A 26710-nucleotide genomic window follows, 5' to 3' on the forward strand; every position below is an offset into this window, starting at 1 on the left:
GAGGGACTGGATATATCTCTGCTGTTACTTATCTTTAGTTGGATTTTGAGCAACATTTTTCTGACTACCAGCGTTATCCTGTTCTCATTATGTAAAGAAACAGTTGAGACAGAAAATCAGGAAGGAAGTCCTGTCCTGAGATCCACTGGATAATGGCTGGTCCAGGCACGGCCACCTCAATACCAGACTTTCTGGGTCCTCTTTCCATTTTTGATTCTTTTTCTTAATCTACTTTCCTTCCATTTTCACTTTCATAAAAGAAAATACTGTTTTCTTGATGGTGGCCTTCTCAGCTTAGGTTGGGTGTTGGATTTTGCCCCTTTTAAAGCAACAGTACTAGGATTTATCTAAAAATGTTATTAATAGCTAGTCCATCCAATAAATGTCTCTACCTTTCACTTAACTAAAGACATGTCAAAGTTAATGCAAATGCCTTCTGTAAAATATTTAACTTTATGCTCTTAAGTTACTCTTGTCCTCACTTGTGTGCTGGTGTGCAGTCTTCACACTTTCTTTCAACACACTCCGTCCTTTAAAATGTCTGCAGTAAAACTTCTACATGTGGCTTGTTCATAAATCCTCCCATTTGTCCACGTCCCCTTTTCAATCCACAGCTCTCACAAGTTCCTCCTTTTCTGTTCCTCTCCTCTGGCTCTTCTGCTCTCATCATAGTACATGCTTGAATTCACCTGACCCGTCTGTCGTCTCCCATTCTGATCTTACTGGCAGTAACTTGTTGAAATTCTGGGGAGGTGCAGAAAAAGACTGCACAAGAATTCAAAGGGGTATATTCTAAAGAATTATGTGACCAGATTTGAGGAAGATGTTCCAGCGTTAGGGAGCATTGTGGGAGAGGGATAGGATTCTGAACAAGGATTGTGTTTTGAGCTTGGAGGATTTTCTCTGTGCTGGGAGAAATGATTAAACAATAACAACATGATGCTCTCATTTCAAAGGGAGCACTAGGGCTTTTGTGCTGAAACATGTCCTACCCAGCCCTCCACCCCATCTCCTATCAGTGTTTCTACCGTCTGTCTTTTGCCCCAGCTGAAATGTATTGGCCTTGCATTTGCCTCACTAAGCTTTCCCAGCATCGACTGTGTTGAAGAGAAATGTTCACAACTGAGGGAGATCCCTGAGAATACCTACTCTATCTAACTTAGAGACATTCCAAAACCCAAAGCCCAGAGACTAGAACAGGTTGGCTAAATTCACACAGCTTGTTAGTGTTGGAAGGAGGAGGGACCCAGCATCACAGGCTCTGGCTTTTCAGCCCATGGACTGATCGGCTAAAAGAGAGTCCTGGAGGGTGGAAACTTTAAAGCAAGGCCTTGTTTTGTAGTCTAATTAATGACCAGAAGATGGTGAAATATTTTTAATCTTAGAGCAAGGGGATGGAAGACTCAAAGCAATAATGGGCATAGTTCTAGGTTAAACGGATTGTAAATGAGTTTTAAACCAGACAGTACAAACAGGTTCCTGTTTCCATTATCATGGTATCTTGCCCTGTGGTCTTCAACAAATATTCATGTAGCAAGCGTGTATTTAGCGCCTGCTGTTTCCATATCCGGCATTGGGCACAGGAGTGCCAAGATGCTGAGAAAAATATGATTCTGATCCAGCCCTCAAAACACTTGCAGACTAATGGTAGACAAAATCTCAAATGAAACAGAACAAAAGACAGAATTACGTGAAAAAAAAAGCTTTTTTTTTTTCCTGCACAGAGAAGGAATGATTAACCCTCTCTGTGAGGAAGAGGTCAGAGATGGTCTCACCAAGAAGGTAGCTTTTGAGCGGGGTCTTACAGGGTCAATGTGGACGCGGGAAGCAGGCAGACAGGAGGCAGCACGTGCAAACAGAAAGCGGCCATGACAAACAGGGTGTTTGCGCTTGCATTTCCGGGTCAGAGGTTGAGAGGTGCTGTGGCGCACCAGGCCTGCGGGGAAGGGAGGCAGGACTAGGGAGGCAGGACTAGGGTGAAAGGTCAGACTGGGGCTGGACATGCCGGAGAGAGCTGGTACGCCAATGACGGGGTTTTGATTAATACAGCCATTTGCATATTTATGATGCAGTTGGATAGGAAAAAGATTTGCAGCTGTGGCATTTGGACGTTATCCTGTGAGCCACAGGGAGTAAAAACGTTTTTAATAACAGGAGCATCGTGACTGAATTTGTGTGTTGGAAGGCTTTTCCGATTTTCACAACTGACCCTTCAAATGCTAGGTGAAATGAGCAAATGTTGCATCTTTCCGCGGGTGAAAGAACTGCAAAAGCTAAGCTATATTTACAAAGTGAGGAATATTTCAAGAAGACTTAGCTTGTTATGTCTGTCGAATTCTGAGTAACAATGGCTGTGGGTTAGAATAAGACCTGAGGATGAAGAGCACATCATCTTTTCCTCTGCAGGAGCCCTTTGAAGAGCTGTGTAAGCTCCTAAACCTATTAAGCCATATAAAGTTTTATTTATAATACACAGTGACCCCCTACCTAGACAGCCAGATAACAGTAATCACTAACATTTGTGTAACTCTATATTCACAAAGGACTTTTATTCCATTTACTGTCTTGAGTACCACAAAATATTGATAGATCAATGCTATTCTTGTCCCCACTTTAGAGATGAGAAAACTGACAATTGGAAAGGTAAAGTGACTTGCCTAAGGTAACAGCTAGTCAGGAATAGAGTTGAGAATTGAACCTGAGTTCTCTGACTCCATATTCTGATGTTCTTTCCATTGTATGCTGCTGGTAATTAGTAGAGTGACAGGTGTCACAGCCAGATCATTTTCACAGACATAAGGGACTGCACTCTGCAGCACCAAAAGCTGCCACCAGTTTCTTGATGACCTTGGGCATGTCCTCATCCGTCTAATAGGAATAATAACAGCTGCTCACTGATGGTCAGGATCTTGTAAGAGTATGATACTACTTTGCAAAGTGTGGAGTGCTAGACAAGCATAATGCTCATCTATATGCATTTAGTATAATAGCCTGATCCCCAAAAGCCTAGAAACCATCCATATATTAGAGCTGACAAAATATTTTTACCTGATATCTGCCACTATCACATGGAGAAGGGACAACAGAAATAGGTCATATCTGTAATGTGTTCTTCTTCCAGATTATGGAAAAAAAAAATGTAGGCTTACTTTTGTAGCCAGTCATAGTGACATATAAACCAGGTGTTTTTTTAAAAAATCAGTTTTAAGCTGGAAAATTAGTGGGCAAAGTTACTTCACCTCACAAGACCTGAGAGGCCTTATCTGTAAAATGATGCACTCGGACCTGATGAACTCGAGGGTCTCTTCCTGCTCTAAGACTGAATTATTCTATGAATAAATGAAACAGGTTGGTATAAGACCTGATTAAGATCTTTTTGAACCTCTAGGGGAGATTACTAAAAACATAGTTTTTAAAGCCTGTTTCTTGCTGCAAGCCTCACACCATGACACTCTACCCCCAGGGGCAAGAGAGCCTGAACTGATTCACTGACAGACAGCCCTAGGGAAAAGGTGAAGAGAAGTTCCCCTCCTTCTTCTCTCTCTGTGATAGCTGAAAAAGAGGAAGGGGTTGGGGGGATAAGAAACTCCGTTCAAAAATGGACAAAGGAATTGAATAGACATTTCTCCAAAGACATACAAATGGCCAATAAGCCCATGAAAAGGTTCTCAACACCACTAGTCATCAGGGAAACGCAGATCAAAACCCTGGGGCCTTTGGAGGGTGATTAGGTCAGGAGGACTCCACCCTTGTGAAGGAGATTGTGCCCTTATAAAAGGATTCTTGAGGGAGTGAGTTCGCCCCTTCTGTCTCTTTGGCCATTTGAGGACACAGCGTTTGTCCCCTCCGAGGATGCAGCAACAAGGCGCCATCACCAAAACAGAGAGCTCTTATCAGACACTGAATCTATCAGCACCCTGATTGTGGACTTTCCAGCCTCTAGAACTCTAAGAAATAAATTTCTGCTGCTTATAAATTACCTGGTCCCAGGCATTTTGTCATAGCAGCAAGAATAGACTAAGATAATGTTTTAAAATAAAGAGCTTATAAACTGGAGCAAGACTGTTCTGAATGGCCCAAAGTAGCCAACGTACAAGGCATCAGACTCAAATATCACCAGGGGAGCTGGCTCCCAAAAGAAAATGGTGGTCTGGCAGGGAAAAGTTGGTGCAAGTCATTGGGCAAATCAATCATTCATATTTGTACCAGAATGAATTCAGTCAATTTAATAAACAAGTGGCATATTGTGGGAGATGTGTGCCAATGTCCCCAGCATCCATTCTTCCAATTCTTTCACAGTAATAAGGTTTGCAGTTCTCAGCTGAGCAACATTGCAGCTAGGTTTGAACATGCCTAAATTCTAGACAATGGAATATACATGGAGGTATCATGCGGCAGCTTTTAGAGGCCACCCTTAGGGGCCACTGTCTGACACCGTTTGCTTCCCCCATCCGCCTTGTTCTCAAGCATTCCTCCATTGCGCTTCTTAAGCTATAAACTTAGCATCCAGAGCTACAGCTGATGTTCTGGATCGTGAGGATAACAGCCACAGCATCAAGACGAAGGAAGGACAAACTGTAAGGATTATGGATTCCTGGAAACTTTTTGGAGTAGAAAAGTCACACCAGCCCAGCCTACCTCCATACACAAAAAAGGAAAAAAGTCTATATTTTTAAGGCCAGTGCTATTTTAGGCTCTGTAACTCACAGCTAAACCTAATTTTATATGAAACATATACAAATTATATTATCACAAATAATCTATAAGTTCAAACATAGAAAAAATAATTGTATCATACTTTACCTCATGTTAGTCAAAACAACATAGATACCAAAAACCAACATTTTTGGAGGCCTTATGCAAGAAACTTTACCAAGGGCTTCATATGGATTATTTCTTTCATTTTCTCAAAAACAACGCTGTAATTCTATAATAAAGACATCTGCACTTGAATGTTTATAGCAGCACAATTCACAATTGCAAAGATGTGGAAACAGCCCAAGGGCCCATCAATACATGAGTGGATTAATCAAATGTGTTATATGTATACCATGGAGTACTACTCAGCCACAAAAAACAATGGTGATCTAGCACCTCTTGTATTAGCCTGGATAGAGCTGGAGCCCATTTTACTAAGTGGAATATCACAAGAATAGAAAAACAAGCACCACATGTACTCACCATCAAATTGGTATTAACTGATCAACATTTATGTTCACATATAGTAATAACATGCATCGGGTGTTGGGCAGGTGGGAGGGGGTGGAGGAGATGAGTAAATCCACACCTAATGGGTGCGGTACACACTGGGGGACGGACACGCTTGTAGCTCTGACTCGGGCGATGCAAAAGCAATATATGTAACCTAAACATTTGTACCCCCGTAATATTCTGAAATAAAAAAAAACAGTACTATAAATAGGAATCGTTGTATATATGTCTTAGAGATGAAGAAGCTAACACTCAAAGAAATTAACTTGTCCAAGGTCGCACAGCTAGTATTTGTAGAGCCTTGACCCAAACCCACTGTGTCTTCAAAGTCACACTCTTAGTCACTACACATCACACCTGCCTAAAAGTTCTCTGGCAAAGATCTATTTGTGTGAAGATATGGAACAGATTGAACTGTAATAAAATCTCTTAGGATTTTAATAATATATAAAGGAGGGATTTGTTTAGTGTTGGGTATAGATGATATTTGGTAATTAATAAGACAACAGAATGGTGTAGGATTTGCTATCTTGGCTACTGTAACTCATGCTATAGGTCTACAAGACTGTTGTTTAAATAAAATGTAAATAATTAATTCTCAATTTGCTTATAAATTGAGTAATGCTGTACTATAATATGAACGCAAGAATATGTTGGAAAACATCCACTGAAGAATATATAACATTGAGAAAATGCTGTGATAACAAACCCACAATTCTGACCAAATAGAACAGATAAGTTGTTATTTGAGATAAATCTAATAAAGCAGGTTATTTCAGCTTCTTTTTATTGCTATTGTAGAAAGTAGAATTGCTCTGAGAATGTATTGGAGAGTTTTTAAATTTAATAGAGAAGCTGAAACAAACATAAATTTGAACATTAAAATAAGACAGTTATCTTTGGTGACCAATTAGTTTGCATGAACCATTTAAACCTTTCTAAGAGAATGGAGATTCTAATTCACTGGCATGACTTCAAAGTGGTATTTAGGGATACTCCTCAGAGAACCAATAGTATCAGGTCCATTCCATAGTACAGGGCTTGACATATTGTACTTGTTTAATAAATGTTTGATAAATGAAATAACAGATGAATAGAGTTGTATCGATAGTGCTTAGGTAGGTGAACGGGTGGATGGTTGAATAAACAAACATGAATGGTGATGGTGCTTTACCAGTTTCAAATAATTTTTACAGGAATTATCTCACTTGACCCTCAAAAGCCACCTAATAGGAGGTAAAGGAAAAATGATTATACTTATTTAAAAAAATTAAACGTAGAGATTCAAAGATTTTGAAAGAGTTACTTAGATAGACTTACTATGGGAATCTTTAGCCCCCATAAACACAAGAAAATCTTTTCTTGCTTACTGTTCTGGGGAAGAAGAAGAAATATCTGTGTTATGAAGGATTCCTTGAACGAGTCATGATGTTCACTCATCCATGTCCATAGCAGATTGTATCTTCCAAAGATGGTCACAAGTAATATCTTCTTATAATGTGACTTAACACTCTTCCCATTGAGATGTGGAGTCAGCGTGTTCTCAACCCTTGAATCTGGATTAGCTTCAGACTGTGGTAGAAGTGAGCTATATAATTTCTTGGGCCAGATCATAAAAGGTGACATAGCCTCTGCTTGAAGGGCTTGGAACACTCACTCTTGAAACCAGCTACCCTGCTGTCATGCTGTAAAGAATTCCCACAGCCCCCAGTTTGGCTGAGCTCCCAACCCACAGCCAGGAACGATTTGTGAATAAATCATTACAAAAGTGGGTTCCCCAGCTCCAAGTGCGGCTGCCTCAGCTGAAGTAAGCCATCCCTGCCTCGCTCTGCTCAGATTACAGACCCACAGATTCACAAGCAAAATAAATTATTGTCCTTGTCTTAGGCCATTAAGTTTTAGGTGGTTTGTTATACAACAATACATATCTACGAAAATATATCTTTACTGTTTCCACGGTTTCAAATGTTCTTCTTTCCCTTGTCCTTGGAAACTCCTACTCATTCTTCAAAACCCAGATCAGTAACGCCTTCTCTAGACTATCTTCTCATGTACTTCCTCATTCTCCAATAAACTTATCTTCTTTATCTGCATAGCTCCTGTGTATCTTAAATCTCCCTCTAGGAGTGTACTGAAAATATTGCATTCTATACCTGGCATACACTAAGAGCTCAGTGGATATTTCCCAACTAAACTGAATTGAATTTCATTGGTGAACAAAAATGTGAAGCTAGTGCTGTACTTAACCAGTCCTTCTGGGTGATGGCCCCACCATTCCACTGCCACTAATCCTGGTGCTCTGCCCCACAACTCTTGCGTTGACCTCATGGTTCCACTGAGTAGCCAGAACAATGTCTCCCTTCCATCCAACCAAACATATTTGATTTAGTATGGAGAACTTCTCTATCACCACTACTGCTACAACTCTGTTAGAGGTGTCTCTTTTTTCTCTGTTCCCTTTAGGTTTCTCAATTATGACATTTTTTTAAACAAGTTCCCTTGGGGCTAAATTGTAGAATATTTGAATAGCACCATATTGTCTCCAAGAGCCCAAATACTAGTTCCAAAATCATCTTTATTATTTCCCCCAGCTGACACAACAGGCTAAGCAGGGCTCCTGGTGGCGAGCATAAAATGCCAAAATTCCCTGGATGAAGGAACTGATCAGGACTCCTTTCCTCCCACCTGTAACCCTCACTTAGATTTATTTGTAGACTTAATTACAGAAATTGTTTTATTAGTTCATATGTATTGTTTTTGTAGTGGCATATACTGGGGATATCTCAGCTTGCAGAGGTCACAAAACTCCTTGCCAAGACATGATAGGACTCCACTCGGATAGCACAGTAACAGTCCTGTGCTAAGGCTCACGGGAGTCTATGCCTCCATTATTTTCCTCCCAACCTTTGCCACACTGTCTAGCAGAGATTTATTCAAGTTAGCATCCCTACTTCACTGAGAAGGGCTGCGTTTCAACATTTTCATATTTTTCTCTTTTGTTAACCATTCTCCCACTCAAGACTGACATTTCCGATTTTTATTGGGCCTGTTTAGACATGTTTCACAGCACAACTGGTTGGGCATTTGCAGTCCAAGTGATTATTATTGCACTTTAAAATGGTGGCAGCACGGTGCAATAGGAAAAACAATGGAACTGCAGGCAGAAAACCTAGGTTCTGGTCCCGGTTTACTCATTAGATATCCCTATTACCTTGACTAAGTCATTTCACCCTTTTATGTCTCCATTTCTCTGTAAAATGAGAAAACCCAAACATATCTTCACTAAGGACGCTGTCAGAAATAGCATTTGATGCTTCTATACTTTACTTGAAATGCACTTTATTTGTTACATGCCTTTCCTAGGTACTTCTATTAAAAAAAAAATCTTAGAGCCACCCTATAATCATAACATGGAATGATATGGTTGGAAGCCATGCTTTATAGAATTCTTGATTTTTTAATATATTTATATAAAAACATCTCATATAATTATCCAGAAAGCATTGCCAACTCATCAAGATTTCAGGGGCAGGAAAGAGAATGAGTAAATTGCTTCTGATGGAGTTGAAATTAACAGCTCTGAACCGTAGCAAAGACAGCAAAAGGAACTCCATTTTCCCCTCAAGTCCAGCATTGATTTGTTACCTACCTATGATGGTTAATTTTATATGTCAACCTAACTAGGCCACAGTACCCAGATATTTGGTCAAACACGTCTGGATGTTGCTGTGAAGGTATTTTTAGGTGAGATTAATATTTACATCAGCAGACTGTGAGTAAAGCAGATTACTCTCTATAATGAAGTGGGCCTCACCTAATCAGTTGAAATCCTTAAGGAAAAGACTGAGATCCCTCGAGGAAGAGGGAATTCTGCCAGCAAGCTAGCTCCAGACTCAAGCAGCAACATCAACTCTTCCACAGGTCTCCAGCCTGTCCTACAGATTTGGACTTGCCAGCCTCCACAATCATGTGAACCAATTATATATAGATACAGCCATAGATGGAAAGAGAGAGACAGACAGAGACAGAGAGACAGATATATCTTTTTAGTTCTGTTTCTCTGGAGAACTCTGACTCCTATAGTATCTTCCCAGACAAGGAAAAGAGGCACTCCACTCCATCCTGCCCTTATCTCCTGCCTTTATCTCGGGTCCTCTGATTCAGAAAGCTCTATCCTTAGCCAGAAGGTTCATTCACCTCAATAATGAATGCAAGTGAAAGTGTTCAATAAACTATCAAGTGCCATGCTCGTGTATGCTAACATAATAGCAATTATCATCATCATTATTATCACTGTGGTCATTCCACTTGAGACACTAGATATAGGGCCAACTGGGTGTGCTCAGTGTTACATAATGTGAAAGGCTGGAAGCTCTAAGGGAAGGCAGACCACACAGGGCAGGGTGATATTGTGCTCTGCTTCCACAACCCACAGCCCAGCCACACATCAGATTATTAAAACCACTCCTGGGAAAGAACAGAATTCATTGATTATGCATTCATCCCACATAGCTCTTGGCTCTAGCAATTCTTTACACCTCCAGAGACCTCTCATCTTCCTCTTCATCTACATTATCCAGAAAAGAAAAAAGCCAGCTGTCAGAGGGAGTGATCTTTTCAGCACTTTCCAATCAAAACCAGCCTTTGCTGACTTTCCCTGACTTCCTAGAATAACTCCTGCCTGGTCTCCAAAAAGACTAATGGCTTTTAGTGCATTGGCGCCACCTAGTGACTATTGGAGAGAATGCGCCCAAACTTTCTCGATTGGCATTGAGTTTACGGAATTGACAGCTAAAAATCAAACAAGGTATTCATAACAGCCAGATTTGAATTCCAGAGACTTTCAGGGAACATTGTACATTTTCCATTTCAGGAGCACCTAGAATAAGGATAAGGGATTTTAAGTTTAGGCATCTCTAAGTACAAAATTTTGTTCAACCTCCTACCGCATTTTACCTGTGTGACTTTGGATAAGTCATTTACCTTATTTAAGTTTTAAGGCACTTATTTCTAAAATTTGAGTTATTTGTGAATTTTCTAGTAATTAATATAGATAGAAAATAGATAGGGTGCTTAATAGACTACTTAGCCCACAATAAACAATAAATCATAGTTATGTCTATTATGAGCTACTTGGGGGACTTCCATAGAATGTCCATTTCTCTGCGGGGTGATGCTCCCTGCTCTTCTAAACAGAGGATGATGATCAATTTTTAAATGCTTACTTTAACACAATTTGGGTCTGATAGATAAAAATTTACCTGTGGGAATTATGCATTCTTTAGTATGCTACTGCCTGGCATAAATATTCTAATGAATAAAGAAAGGCATTAAATTTTTTATTAAACGTGTGTCACATCCACTCTCTTCTTTCGTACCTGAATGGAAGTTTGAAGTTCATTCTTAAACCAACAACCTTGGGAATGTAACCTTTTCAATTATCCCCTGTATCTGTTCTCAAAATAAATCTTCAATAACACAATCTTAAGTCTCTCTTAATGCAGGAAAAAAGACACTTCTTAAAGAATGGGAAGAATTTGTTAAATGTTAAAGAACAACTGATTATGGCTGGCCATAGTGTACCTTTGCTCAATTTCATAACTAAGTCTGACTTCCAGAGTCCCTTAGTTTGTGATGCCACTGTTCAACAAAAGAACCCACCCCTGCTCCCAGCCTTGTTCTTCCTTTCCTTTGGTTCCTAAGAAGGATGTATTTTATTTCTAGTCCCACATCTCTCTATTTTTCATTCTGGGTATATTTTGGTGGGGGGAAAAACATACTTGTGATATAGAGAAGAAAGTACTGGACCAGTACTTTACTGCATTACCGTGCCCTTTCCTGAGTCTTGCCCCGCGGGCCTGCCTGTCCAACTCTGGAATCCTGCCTGCTGCACAGCTCTCTGTGGCTGCGTCCTCTAAAGGCTGTGCCCTGCTGCCAGTGGCACTGCCCAGAGTCACCTCTCCTCCCCCGACATAGAGTATGTCTACTCTCTGCAGAAGGCCCTTAATTGTCCCTCTCCCTCTCCCTGGAGCCCCTGTGATAGCAAAGGTCCCTTTGACTTTGAATAGTGACCTTTAGACACCTGATCATCCTGTTGGATGTCTTCAACACATTCCCCAAATGTTTTCCAAATAAGCTGCTGAGTGGAGTCTGATTTGGCCCATAATTTACCAGTTCCTGAGATATAAAACTGAAGTTAGAGGGAAAGCTTGAAGGTGCTCACTCGGGGAGGGGGGGGTGCGAGGAGGGGATGGGTGTATACCTACATGATGGGTGCAATGCGCACTGTCTGGGGAATGGCCACGCCTGGAGCTCTGACTTGGGGGGACAGGCGGTACATGGGCAACGTATGTAACCTGAACTTTTGTACCCCCCATAATAAGCTGAAAAAAAAAACTGAAGTTAGAGGGAAAGTTTTTAAACCACCCCCCACCCCAGATATTTACAATAGGATTTTAATGGGGTGCCTTATTTGAAACTGGCCACCGAGTACCTACATACATTAAAGAGCTTTCCGGGGTGGTCAAAAACCAAAGCCTCTCATATTAGTCAGCTTAGACTGCCAGAACAAAATACCGTGGACTGTGAGGCTTAAACAGCAGATATTTGTTCCTCGCGGTTTTGGAGGCTGGGAAGTCTGAGACCAAGGTACTGGCAGATTTGACCCCTGGTGAGGGCTCTCTTCCTGGCTTGTGGACGGCTGCCCTCTCTGTGTGTACACATGGCAGAGAGAGACAGAGAGAGCAGGAAAGCTTTCTGATGAAAAAAAAGAAGAAGAAGAAGAAGAAGAAGAAAGTACTGGACTAAGAGCCATGGAATTTGCTAGCTCATCTCAACTGAATCAATTCAACTCATGAGACGATATGTTAAATACAGTTATAGCCTAAGTCTCAGTTTTTGCTTTTGAAAAATGGGAACACCTCCCTAGTTTGCCCTACAGAGTTATGTTGAATATAATAAATTAGTATAAGTAAAAGATCTTTGAACATTACAAGGTACTGTACAAATACAAAACTAGACCTTCCACCCCAGGATGAACACTACTAATTCATCAAGATCTATTCTCAATCTTTTAATAATGGAAATCCTCATATGCCAGTAATTGTATTTTTACTCATATTGATTGAGAAGATACAAGTTTTCATTTTGATTTCCATTCCTTTACAGTCATTCCAAAGTCTCACAGACTGTCATGGTCACACATTTGGAACCACTGCCCAAACCAATAAGGAGATTAACCAAAGGCAACCTCAACACATTGGGCTGCTTTCTTCTTGTTTTCAGACCCCACCTAAACCAACAACTTTCATGTCCTAAATGTCCTCTCACTTGATCCGACTCCTGGTTTCCCTTCTTCTCTGCTGGTTTCTGGGATTCTAGCCCACCTGTCACTTCTTCTATAACTACTGGTTATAAATTCTTGATAGTTACTCATAGTTAAACCTACATAAGCCTACACCTCAACAGAAGAAAACAAAATTGACGTCACACGTGGGGCTGGAAAGATTCGAATCCAAAGTACTGGTAAAAAGTATAAAATACTCCCCTCCCCAATCCTTGAGTTATTAATCATCTTGAGGTTGCAGTACCCAGACATCTGTTGGATAAAAGAACAGATTAGAGGGAGGCAAGGAAATCTGCCAAAGACCTGAGGCAGATGCTTCCTCTTAGATTTGGACCTATTAGCAATGCTACATGTACCGACTCTTTTCCTCAGATCCAAGTTTCTAAGTTTCAACATCACATTTCTCTAATGTATTGAAACGATTCCAATAGAGGTAGAACTTGAACAGAAGGAGCCCCAGGCGTGATTGAGCTACTTCACTCCTTCACTCAGAAGCATTAATTGAGAGCCTACTCAATTAGCCCTATATTGTTCTAGGGCTGGAGATTTAGAGATAAAAGACATAGCTCCTGTCCTCAAAGTGCTCGCTGTCTACTCAGGTGATTCGGTATACAATACAGTGACCTAAACGCAATGGAGGGAGGGACCCAAGGTGTCCTGAAGCACATGGGCCGTCAACTAAGCCAGAGGTGACTTCCCAGGGACAGCGATGTCTAAGGTATGATTTAAAATGTAAACATAAGCTCATCAGGTGAGGAAGGGGTCACTTACTCCAGGTAAACCAGAAAGGCTTAGAAACTTGAATACACCTTGAGCATAGATGCAAACTGGGAAACAGGAGGAAGAGTAGTTGAAGGCCCTTAAACAAAGGTTTGTTATGACCAGCTGATGAGCTTATATCGGGTCCTGAAGGCAATGGGAGCTACTAAAGGATTGTAAGAGGGAAAGCAACATGATGGGATTTGCTAAAATATATATATATATATATATACACATATATATATATCAAGTACAGTCATTTTGGGATCCCTATTCCCCTCAAAACTTTTAACTCCCATTAGGATGTTACCATAGTCTCCTGCTGCTTCTCCTGGCCTCCTGCCAGCCCATCCTGCACACTCTCCAGAGTGGCCTTCCCCGAACACACTTATTCATGTTATTCTCCTGCTCTAAGTTCTAAGATGGAATCCATGCCTAACTTTTCACACTCATGTTGCCCCCAGTCACCCTTCCCAGACCTTAATCTCCGGCCAACCTCACTACTTCTTCCTCCCCAACATGCCCCGCTGTTTCCACGTCTTCCCATAATCATTCTTCTAGCATTAATGCCTGGGGCACCCTTCCTCCACTGTCTCCCTGATGGACTCCTACTCATCTTCCAAAACCCAGTTCCGATGTCTCCCTTTGTGTGAATTCTGCCCTCACCGGCCTCGGCAACCCTCTTCTGTGCCAACGTCACGCCCAGCGCAAGTCCAATCGCTGCATTTGTCCTGGCTGTGTGGGACTGAGCTCCGCCTGCTGCTCACGCTCCCCTTGGCACCCTGAGATCTTTGGGGGAGAGGCCTCCTTCCCACCTTCGTAGCCCGAGTTCTTGGGGCTCAGTTAAATGCTCGCTACAGAGTTAGTAAAGGGATGGAGCGGACCCCAGAGAGCCCTCTGCAGCCCCCTCGTGTTACCATCACACATCAGGAGGAGCCGCCGCGGCCATAGCCGGCCCCAGTCACCGTCCCCGCAACCACAAGCAGCCAGGCCGCGACCCGCCCCCGCCCCGGCGCTGCCACACCGAGCCCCGCACGTGGGCAGCACGTGGGCGGCCTCACACGGGCTGCACCTGCCCACGGCGCCAAGAAGGTCATGCAAGGAAGGTTTGGGGAACAGTAAAGTGGCTCAGTGTGAGACACGGATATGGTTTCCTCCACAGGAATGACGCCAAGGAAGATGCATTTGGACACCAGACTGCCATAGAGAGTAACCCCGGGAAGTGCCTTCGCGGTGTAGGAGCGGGAGAGACTGTGGAGTTTGATGTTGTTGGAGAAAAGGGTGCGGAGACAGCAAATGTCACAGACCCTGGCGGAGTTCCAGGTCAAGGCGGTACATACGCAGCAGACCATAACCATTATAGACGCTATCCACGTCGCAGGGGTCCTCCACGCAGTTACCGGCAGTTACCAGAATAGTGAGAGTGGGGAAAAGACGAGGAATCGGAGCCTGCTCCCGAAGGCCAGGCCCAGCAACGCCGCCCACCGCAAGTGACGGTCCCCACCTTACCGCATGCGGAGACCCTTGGGCGGCGACCGCAGCATTCCACCCTCCCGTGCAGGGAGAAGTGAGGGAGGGTGCTGACAACCAGGGTGCAGGAGGACAGGGTGGACCAGTAAGGCAGATAGTGGGATTATAGACCACGATTCCTCAGGGCCCTCCTGCCAAAGGCAGCCCAGAGAGGGCGGCAGTGAAGAGGACAAAGAGAATCAAGGACAGGAGACCCCAGGTCAGCAGCCGCCTCAACGTCGGTACCCCGCAACTTCAATTACCGACTCAGACGCCCAGAAAACCCTAAACCACAAGATGGCAAAGAGACAAAGGCAGCCGATCCACCAGCTGAGAATTCGTCTGCTCTGAGGCTGAGCAGCGCGGGACCGAGCAAACGCTGGCTTCCCATGCTACCATCGGCGGTTTAGTCGTCCAAGAAGAAGAAATGAATAAGAAATGCCAGCAATAAGAAAGGAAGAAAAGATCAGAGCTGACGACCTTAAGTGCTTGCTTTTTGCCCACTGACCAGATAACTAGAACTCTCTGCATTATCTATGCAGCACGGAGGTTTTATTATTTTTACCTAAAGACGTCTTCTTTGGTAATAACAAACGTGTTTTTTAGAAAAGCCTGGTTTTTCTTAATACGCCTTTAAGGGTTTTTAAACTGTTTCATATCTGGTCAAGTTGAGATTTTTAAGAACTTCACTTTTAATTTGTCATAAAAGTTTACATCTTGATTTTATCGAAAAAGTCACCAAACTGCAGGCACCTGTTAAGAAAGATCTTAAATAATTTAAAAAAAAAAAAAGAATTAGTAAAGGGATGAATCAATGAATGAATGTTCCTTCTTAGAGATAAATTATTCTGTTACAGTAGAATAATTTCCTGAATCCTAAGCAGGTAGCCATGTACTTGAAAAAGTCTGAAGTTATGTTTGTTACTGTAGCAGAAAGTTATAATCAATTTCTTTATATTCTGTCTCCCAATTTCTCTTTTATACAGACTGTACAGTCTTGGAAATGCATGGATGGACATATGCTATACAGCAATATCCCCCTCATACACTGAGAAACTCACCCAGCGTATAGATGCATGTATACCCACAGCAAACTTATAAGACCTTTATTTTCCTGTGATCCTATTTGAATATCTTTGCAGCCCTAAAACTACCTAACATGCTCTGTTGCAAAAATGAAAAAGGAACTCAAATATCTGATTGTATTTTCTTTTCTGAAAAACATAGGTTCAAAAAGATTCCACTTTTGCTAACCCACATCTAAGTAATATCAAAGCATTTGTGGAAAAAGTGACGGTTATTGGAGACTGAACTTGAAGCACAGGGTCCAAGCCTTGCTGAACAGTACTATGACAGAAAGAGTAGTGCCACAGGTCCTAAAAAGATGATGCTCCCTGGACCCTACCTCCATTGGTAACCAGTAGGGACCGATAATGGAGTGTCAGAGGGACTTCTCCGAATTCTGACTTGCACGTGATCCTGGTGCCAGGGAACCATGCTGGGGCTAGGGTGAGTCTTGGTAGAGTAAATCCTCATCATCTTGATGGAATGGGAGCTCAGAGTTGGAATTAATTTAAAGTATATATAAAGAAGCAAAAGGTAGAAACAAATGAAATGTCAATCAATAGAGAGCTGGCAAAATAAAATAGGATTTATGATAGATAGAACTATCTGTCCCAATTCTATCACCTGTAGTAATATTACATATCCATGTGTTTGCTGTGGCCTCAAGGTGGGCAAGGTAAACTTCCTCACTTCTTGACTATGGTTTTGGCCAGGTGAATTGCTTTGGCTAATGAGATGTTAGCAGATGTAATGTGAGCAGAGGCTTGAAATGAGCTTAAATGATTAACCTCATTTATTCATGCTTCTGTCATCGCCATGAGATTAACATACCCTAGCAGCTACTGCCCTCCATGTGGAGCAACACTGTCTCAGCTGATGTATCAACCTGCAGTCTGAAGCAGAGAAATCCCAGTCTGCCAATAGATGCATGAGAGATAAATAAATGCTTATTTTTATACGCTGCTATTTTGTGATTGTTGGTTACCCAGAAAAAGCTGACTGATAACATGGGTCATCCATATAATGGAATATTCTCTAGCTATTAAATGAGGCAGATCTTCATGAACTGTTACTGAAGGAGTTCTAGGATATACTGTTAAGTAAAAATAGCAAGGTGCAGAGCAGTATGTATAATATGCTCTCAGGTGTGGGGAAGAAAAAGAACATACATTTCCATGTTTGTCTAAATAATGTTAGACTGTCTTTCTGTCTCTAGCACAATGCATTAAAATTTGTTAACTGAGATTGTACCCAGAGAAGAGCAGTGGCTGGTTGAGGGACAGAAGCGAGAGTGACCAACCAGTCGGGGAGTATTTCAGTATTTAACAACCAGTGCAGCTGCACTGATACATACCTGCTGAGTATCCATCCTGGATGGATACATTCTAGAAATAGCTTAGATCCCCCTTTCACAGTTTTCAGGATGGTCCATACAGAAATTGAAGTGATTTCAAGGTTTAAAGAAAGTTGGATTTAGTTGAGTTGGTGAGAATCAGAGGAGGAAGATGAAAAAAAAAAAGGAAATGTGTGCTAAAAATGGGTTTGCCATCCATATGTTTTTACCAACTCACCTCTCTTATTCTCGGCTTCAGTGCCATTCTTAAACCCCAGTACCATTCTTAAACTTGACATCATTATAGTCCACAGTATATAGATAATTGATTCAACTACTTAGAATAAACATTTAGACAAAAGATGAGGTAAAAAAAAATACTGTAATACAAAAGATTTTCTCACAATGTGGGAAGAAGTGTGTATTTTTTTCCCAAATTTCACATAATCCAAGAAACACTGTAAGGAAAAGTGCATGTTGCCATAGAAACTAGATGTCATTATTAGCATCATCAACAGTCACTAAATGCCTGTTAGTACTGTTTTGAGTTACTTCCTACTTACACTAGAAAAGAAAGACATAATGTTTGCTACAAAGAAATTTCTAATTCAAAGAACTTCTAGAATAGCACATGCTTGTTAAGGAAAGGATGAACCTTCACCATTCATCAACTGCTAAGCAATGAAAATTAATAAGACTCGGTTTCTATCCACAAAGAGTTCAGTCTGGTGTGGGGGACAGGCCCGTGAATAGATGATCATTAGATAATGTGCAAAGGCAGTGATGGTGATGTACACGGAGCATTATGCACAACCCCCAAAGCAATCAACTGCTGACACTAGAAGAAGCAATGCTTACTCAAGAAAAACCAATCTGTTTAGATATCTATTTCTTGCCTCATTATTTATCCCTGAACATAACGTTTTAAGATTTATAATGCATAAGGGAGAAGACTCCCTATGTCCTCTCCCTAAATTCTTCTCATTATTCCCAGTTTTAACCTTAATCAGTGAGATCTCCCATTCAAATGCGAACAAAGCTCCTATAAAAAGTGTAAAGAATGGAATTGTGATTTCTACAAGCTGTTAAGTGAAAGAATGTATGAATAATTTAGACTCCACCAACTGCCAATGACCTTGTGTTCCAAAACTCTAGATCCCAGGAGCCAGTGATGGGCAAAGCACCTGGTGCCCAGGAGAGTGATTAATCTTTATTTCCTCTGTGTTGTCAGCAATCCTTGATGCAGGCTGCCTGCCTGCCTGCCTGCCTGGATCTGTCATACTCTCCGATTGCCCTCTGGAGCCCCACTTGTTGCCAACGTTCCACTTGTTACTTCTTGTTGGACCTCCATGGCGTGGCCAACTGCCGAACCTCCTACATCCCATCTGCACCATCTACCAAAGACTGCTTTGCTTATCAGGTTAGTCTTTTTCCTCTCCCCTGCAAGAGAATCTGCCCTCAAGTGCTTACTCTGCTAGGAGAAAATTGGAGTTTTAATACTCTAGCATAAAAGCAGGGTTCCCTAGAGACGTCAAAGCAAAAGGGAGTCAGGCTAATCACACGCAGTGGCCAAAGATGTGGAGTGTGGGATCTTAATCAGTCCAGAGGGTCCTGGGGTTCTTAAAGGAGCTTCGATCCAAAGTGGACCTGGGCCCTTTGAAGCCTTAGCACTTGTCTCCCTCCTAGCCAATAGTATGGTGATGTTTATGGGGCTTCTAACAGCCGTGCTTAGTTTCATGAGGAGAAAGAATATTAAAGACACCAAGTTCACAAATTGCCTAGAGTGGTTTTAGGGCTGGCTGAAGGGCTGCTTTTGTGTCAGCCTGTGCAGCCAGGATCATGCTCAATAAATGTTAATTCCTCTCCTTAATTCAGCTTCTCATTATTTGCCTTCTTAACTAAAGTTTATACACAGGACTTAATCTCCCTTTCCCAAATAACTATCACTTGACCTTGTAACGACCTCTCTAATCCACTGTCCCACCTCTCTTTGATGCCTGTGTGTCCCATCTACCCTCATAGCCTCTACCAGAAAACTCTCCCAACTTTATTTGAATGTGAACCTTGCTACCTGCACACCGAGAACCTTTTGTTTCCAGGTTACTGTGTAGGGAAGGAAAATCCCAGCAGAGCCTAGTAATGTCGCTGAAATGGGGAGATGGTGCTGGGTGTCCAGGAAGGTCAAGGTGGATAGAGTTTGCAGGGCAGAATCCTGGATGGCAAAAAGTAACAAAAGTAAAAAAGAATTCCATGTATCTCTAGACGACCCTACCAAGTATTCAGCTGGTAGGATCTTCTGATAGGCGCATGCATGTGAGAAAACTACCCAAGGCCAGGGAAATAACCACAAGAAAAAACTAGAGAATTAAGGGTGTCATTCATCATATTAATAGGCTATTAAAAAATCATATGATCTCAATGGGAGAGGAGATGAACAGGGGAGGAGGAGATTACAAAGGGGCAAAAGAAAACTTTTAGGAGTGATAAATGTGTTCATTATCTTGAGTGTTGTTGGTTTCATAGGTGTATACTTATGTCAAAACTTAGTAGGTAAATCATGTGCTTTAAATATGAGTATTTTATGTCAATTCTATTTCAACAAGTTGTTTTAAAAAGCATAATTCACTATTGATAGTAAGAATAAAAATTATTGTGGGATTTATGGCACATGTAGAAGCAAATATAAAATATATTATATAAAATATATAATAGTAGCACAAAGGAAAGGGAGTTAAAGTAAACATATTGTTGTAACATTTTCATACTGTATGTGAAATGGTGTAATATTTGAAAATAGACTGTGAAAAGTTAAAAAAAAATCACCCTAGAGCAATCACTACAATAAAGAAAAATTAAGTACTATAAGCCTAGTGAAGACAAAATGAAACCAGAAAAAATACTCAATTCAAAGGAAGTCAGAAAAGAAAAACAGGAAAAATGAGCAGTTGACACAAATAGAAAACAAGTAGCAAGACAGTGCATTCAAGTTTGACATAGATAATTATGTTAAATATAAATGGTTTAAATGGTTAAAAGGTAGAGACTGTCAGATTGAATTTTTAAAAAGATTCACTACATACTGTCTACAAGAAGAAACTCACATTAAATATAAAGACATAGAAGGTTAAAAAGGAGAGAAAAGAGATATAACATGCAAATGCTAATAAAAAGAAAGCTAATTAATATCAGATTAAGTACATTTTAGAAAAGAAATATTATCAGGAATAAAAAGAAACATTTCTTAAAGATAAAGAAGCCAATGCATTAAGAAAATATAAATTCTAAATATATATGTACCTAATCACAGAGCCTGATTGATATAAGAAATAGAAAAACTTACATACTGGAGATTTAAATGTTCCTCTTTTAGTAAGTAGTAGCACAAGTCAACAGAAATAGATATACATATAAACAACACTATTAACCAGATTGACCTATTGCCTTCTGTGGAACACAACATTCAACAATAGCAGACAGCACATTCCTTTGAAGTACACATGGAACATTCACCAAGATGGACTATTTTTGGCTATAAAATAAATGTAGGGGAATTTATTGACCACAACTCAATAAAACTAATATCAATGTCAAAATGGTATCTGAAAAATCTCCAAATACTGGGATATTAAACCACATAATTTTAAATAATCCAATGATCGAAGAATAAATCACAGAAGAAATCAGCAACTATTTTAAAGTAAATAAAAATGAAAACACAACATTTCAAAATTATGGGATACAACTAAAGCAGTTCTTAGAGAGAAAAGTATGTAGTATTAAATGCTTATATGAACAAAGAAGAGTCTACCCCTTGACTATAATAAACTACATAGAAAAAGAAGAGGAAATTAAACCCAAGGCAAATAGAAGAAAGGAAATAATAAAAGTGTGGAAATCAATGAAACAGAAAACTAATAAAACCAAAAGCTGTTTTTTTCAAGTTTAATAAAATCTATAGACCTCTAGTTAGACTTGAGAGAGACAAAATTACACAACTTACAAATATCAGAAATGAAAGAGGGAGACATCACTATAGATCCTAGTGACATAATAAAGAAACATTGTGAATAACTTTATGCTAATCAATTTAATAACTTGCATGAAATGGACAAATTCCTTTAAAAACTAAAACTGCCAAAGCTCATTCAAGAAGTTGATAACCTGAATATCCCTATACCCACTAAAGATATTAAATTTATAGCTGCAAACCTTCCCACAGAAGAAATGTCTAGGCCCAGATGGCTTCAATGGTAACATTTAAACAAGAAATAATACCAATTCTACACAAACTTTTAAAGAAAGTAGAAGACGAAACACTTCACAACTGATTTTATCAGGCCAAAATTAACCTGGTAGTAAAACCAGACAAAGATATTAAAATACATATCATTATCCCTCACGAACAGAGATGCAAAATCCTTACCTATATATTGACAAATCAAATCTGGCAATATATAAAAAGAATAACCAAGTAAAATTTATCCTAGAATCTAAGGGTCGTTCAACCTTTGAAAATCAGGCCACGTAAAAGGTAAAATCATATGATTATCTTAATAGTTGCACAAAAAAATTTCAAAAAATTCAATATCCACTCAGGATAAAAATTTTCAACAAGCTTAGAATGGAATTTTCTCAACCTAATAAAGGGCCTCTATAAAAACCATATAGTCAAATATCACTTAAAGGGGAAAGACTGAATCCTTTTCCCCTAAGATCAGGAAGAATGTCTACTCTCCCCACCTTTATTGAACATCACACTAAAGATTCTGCCTAGAACAATAAGGCAAGGAAAAGAAGTAAATACATACACTTTAGAAAGAAAGAAGTAAAACTGTCTTTTTTCGCAGGCAACATGATTAACTATATGGAAATTACTGTGGAATCTTTCTTTTTAAAAAGCTAATAGAAATAAAAGCGAGCTTAACAAACTCTCAGAATAGAAAGCCAATATACATAAATTAATTGTGTTCTAGGCAAACTGAAACTGCAGCGCAAAAGCTAAAAAAGAAAGCACTATAAATTCTAAGAACTGGAAAAAAATAAGGAAAAATCTTAAGAGTTGAGAGGAGGGGAGGAAGTATTCGTGATAAGGTGGGGCTAAGGAAAGAGAAAGATGGGGCTCTCTGAACAATGCAACGGTGGCGGAAGATCCACTGAAGAATTTAATCTGGGGACGGATTTGATTGAGATCATGCTGACTGAAACGTGAAAAGTAAAATAGAAGCAATCAAACCTGGTTTGGAATAAACTCTCAAGAGGCTCTTGCAATCATTTAGGTAAAAAAGATGAGAGCTTGGTCTCGAGCAAAAGAGAAGAAAAGAAAACCGCAGTCAAAAGAGAGTTGGGAGATGGAATTCGTATTACTATCTCTGGCCATTGGTGAGTGTGGGAGGGCAGGGAGGGCGGGGAGGGATGTCTGGCTGCCGTGGGGAATGGTAACACCCTGCAGAGGAGCAGCTGTGCTGACTGAGTCTCTGACTCACATAATACCCCAGGGAAGGAGCAGGTGTCATCTTCAGCTGTGACCACTATGTGGCATGCTGTGCAGAGTGGCAACCTGCCTGGGCCAGTTTACCCTGCAATGTGGCACTTACTGTGTCCTCCACTCCAGCCACTGCCCTGGGCACTGGCATCATGCTCCTTTGCAACAAGCGTCTCCCTTGATCACTTGCCCAGACACTTCCTGGGCCACAAAAATAAGCCTCAAATTAGGCAGCTGACACAATAGAGACAATGAGGACCTCTGTCTGAGTCATGACCATTTTCCCTTCCCCTGTCTTCTCTCAGGGTCCCCTTAGCTCTCTGAATTCTCCTGAGGAGCCCGATGTGGGGAGTGGGCTCTGTGGCCAGCGAGTGCACACAAGTAAGCTTCGGGAGTTGAAAGAAGAGATGGGAGACAGTGGGCAGATGAGACATGCTCTTTATTGTCGGGGGTCGTGGGTTGGGGAGGGGGATGCAGCAGCAGGGAGACAATAACAAGCGCTTATATATGTCTCAGAACAATAATGGCAACATGCCATGGGAAAGCATGAGCACATGGGTTCACGTAGGAGATAACACCTTGGTTACATAAGTGTGCTGACTCATGCCTCCCCGGAAGACACACGGGCAATCATTTTAGTTTGGCTTAGGAAACTTATGCCTATACAAATGAACTTCCCTTACACCCCACCACCTGTCAGTTTCTTTTTATGAAACTTGAACATCTCAAGCTGAAACTAGCCACCCTTCCTAATAAAATGCAGTCACCTCTACAGGACTCCACACCTTCCAAATACAAACAGCCAAGGGCAGGAGGAACGTTGCAATCCCATCCACGCCCCAACAGGGATTCCCGGTGCAAGCGTCCACGGGGAGGAGCTCTCGGGTGCCTTTTCCCTTACTCAGCAAAGGTTTAAAAATCACCTATGTGCCAGCACTTATGCTAGGCCGGTACAATAATGAATAAAAATAAAAGGCCCTGGCCTTGTGGATCTTACATTTCTATAGGGAGGATGATAAGTAAATAAGTAATAAGTAAACAAATGAATAAGCAACATAATACACTGTGATAAAGTTATGAATAAAAAAGAATGATCAATGATGACATAGAAACTAACTAGGAGAGGACACTCACCAAGAAAGGCGATTCTGAGGAGATGGCATTTGGGCTGAGACTTAAAGGGAGAAAACTAGCCTGCCGTGCGCTCGCCACGTGACCGAGTAGAAACAAGCGTGCCGTATGTTTAGACCTCCACGTGTTATTGGGGCACGGCGCGGGGGCAGTGGCGGAAGGGACGCTGTTGCCATAACTTAAGGCATCAGGCTGTGCAAGGGAAGACAATATTTTGAGAAACTACAAATGTGATTTCCTCTTTTGCCTTTTCGGAAACATGACTTCCTCCCTGGTTAGCTGCTAAAGAAAAATTACTCAATGCTAACTTGTTAAAGCATGGTAAGGACCATTGGCCATTCAAGACATCGCAACAGCTATAGGGACAGGACAAGGTCTTCCGGTTGGGGAGAGAAATTGGGCCAACTCCAAACACAGCATGGACAAGCGGGGATTTATAGGGAAGGAGAAGGGCGGGGAGAAGGGAGGGTCAGTGGGTGGAAAATTACTAAGAGGAAACATCAGTGGTGAGGGGCATTCTGGGTAAACCGAGGCCCTAACAGGATTCTTGCTGAAGACAGGCCAGGTGATCAGACATCACCTGGGAGATGGTGAAGGATGAGGAACCTGATCAGAAATTGAGGGTGATCCAACATGAGAGGGGGTGGTTCTTGGTAAACTGTCCTAGCAGGGTTCTTTGCTAAACTGGATTTTACAAGAAAGTGCACAGATTGGCCTAGCAGAAGATTCAGAAGGCTGACTAAAGTTTGGCCAAGTCTTTGTCAACACCCAAACAAAGCATCCCGGGGGAGAAGGAGGTGTGGATTAGATCAGGACTGTGAAAGAAGAGAAGAGCTGTTATTACAACTTAATAACATTCGCAAGAAGGGTACAGCGTAAACAATAGATTAGAGAACAGGCACAGTCAAGACAGAAAGGACTCTCTCAATTTCTAACTTGCATTGAATAGATCAAGGGCTACACCTGCTGGACTATATCCTATTTAGGTAGGTTGGAAGTCACAGAAACATCCTCCCTTTCCTGATGCAGGGGGCCATGGGACGAAGAAAGAGAGGAAGAAAGGAGGCCGAGGTGGCCTGGCAGTCCCCAGCATGTTCCCAGCTTCCCCAAAGTGAGTGGGGTAGACTGAGGGGAACACTGCAGTTTGAAGAGTCCTCACTCCTCCCCCTATGTGGGCCTCTGGGAGACCTCAGCGGGGGGCACCCTGCCCAAATGGGGGGAGGGCAGGCCCCAGTGTGGTGTGCAGGCTGCTTCTCAAAATGCCCGTGCACCACATTTTTTATTCTTGTTTTTTCCAATCAGCCCTAGTACCCTAACAAAATACACTAAAAATAAGTCAATAGGAAAAGGAAATGAAAAATAAATAAGACAAAGAATACAAGCCCAGCTTTTTTATTAGATTCAACAGACATAAAATGACTATCAAATTGCTTTAAAAGTTTCAAACGCTTCAACCAGACCGTGTCGGAAGATGGAGTTCAGCTTTTAAAAGGCATGAGAGTCCCACAGAATTCCTGCCCCTTCCAGGGTGGCTCTCTGGTACCCAGATATTTTAATTGGCCAAGCAGGTCCTCTATGTCATTATCTAAAAGTATTTCTTTATGAAAACACAGAGTGGGACGTCAGGACAGACTCAGGTAAGAGGAAGATAAGACACGGAGGTCAGACAGCCCCAAAGAAGAGTGGAATAGCTTTCCGCACTGGGGAGAGCCCTGCCCTGATACAGCCTCCCTCATTCACCCCGTGAGGTCATGTTATTAGCAGACGCTTTCAGGATCCCCCCCAGCATCCTAACAGCGCTCTTGCAGATAATCACTTGGCCACGTGCACAGAGCCAGCGGCAAAGGTTGATTTCTATTATTTTATTCCTGGTAGTATATAGGCTTTCTGGCCTCAAGGAAAAGGGAGTAAGTAAGAGAAACCTGTGTAATAGAATGGGGGAAGGTTCCAGCACTCCAGGGCTTAGAACTAGAGCTGGTTTATTGGAATAGTATTCGTATTTAGCACTGTTACTTTTGGAGAAAGAAGAAAAGAGGGGAAAAAATGAAGAGGGTAGAGTGGCACCAGGAAACCCTGCACGAGACCAACCATCACTTACCCCCTTTCAGGACGGCTGGTTCCCCTTGCTGCCTTCCTTTCTTTGCCACAGATGCCAGGGTTCTGGGGTTTTGTGCCACTTCACAGCTGCCACCACTTGGAATTTCCACACTCGTGGAAGACACGGCTGCTCCAGACAGCCCTTTCTATCGACTCACAAACACAAGCGGCAGATCCTTTGTGAAGGAAGAAAACAACAAAGACAGGCCAGTCACAAAGATAATAGGGTCTGTGGACTTGGTCTTGTTCAGCTGTTGCTGATGACTGTGGGCTCTTGCCCTCAATTAGAATAGAATTCACCTGAGATTTGTCCCGCTTCCAACTTTCCTCTGACAGAGCCTCCTTTCCACCTGTAAAACGTAATCATGTCCAAAGAGCAAGTCAAGATGAAGCAATAGCATCCCTTTTGTCCTAAATGGACTTTTTACAGACCTGAGGGCTTGCAGACTAGGTGATGATGGCCAACCAAATAGGCCACGAACCAGTCCAGAATTTGGTGTCTCTGGGCTTCCTTATCACTGCCTAAACCTGCAGCTGCTTCCCAGGCAGGGTAGGCAAGGATGACCCAAAGTCAGAGCTATCGAGCCATAAAAAGAAATGGAGAAACCTTAATAGCATATTTCTAAGTGAAAGAAGCCAATCTGAAAAGGCTACATACTGTATGATTCCAAGCATACGACACTCTGGAAAAAGCAAAAACTATGGAAATAGAAAAAAAAAAAATCAGTGGTTGCCTGGGGTTAGGGAGTGGAAAGGGATGAATAGGCAGAGCCCAGAG

General features: G+C 41.6%; 1 pseudogene; it reads left to right on the forward strand.

Annotated features, from left to right (window-relative positions):
* The first annotated feature begins 2001 nt into the window (after window positions 1-2001).
* LOC138397238 (Y-box-binding protein 1 pseudogene) lies at window positions 2002-15234 on the forward strand (annotated as a pseudogene).
* Window positions 15235-26710: the final 11476 nt, after the last annotated feature.

This window comes from Eulemur rufifrons, chromosome 16 (assembly GCF_041146395.1).
Source record: "Eulemur rufifrons isolate Redbay chromosome 16, OSU_ERuf_1, whole genome shotgun sequence".
In the NCBI taxonomy this organism is placed as follows: domain Eukaryota; kingdom Metazoa; phylum Chordata; class Mammalia; order Primates; family Lemuridae; genus Eulemur; species Eulemur rufifrons.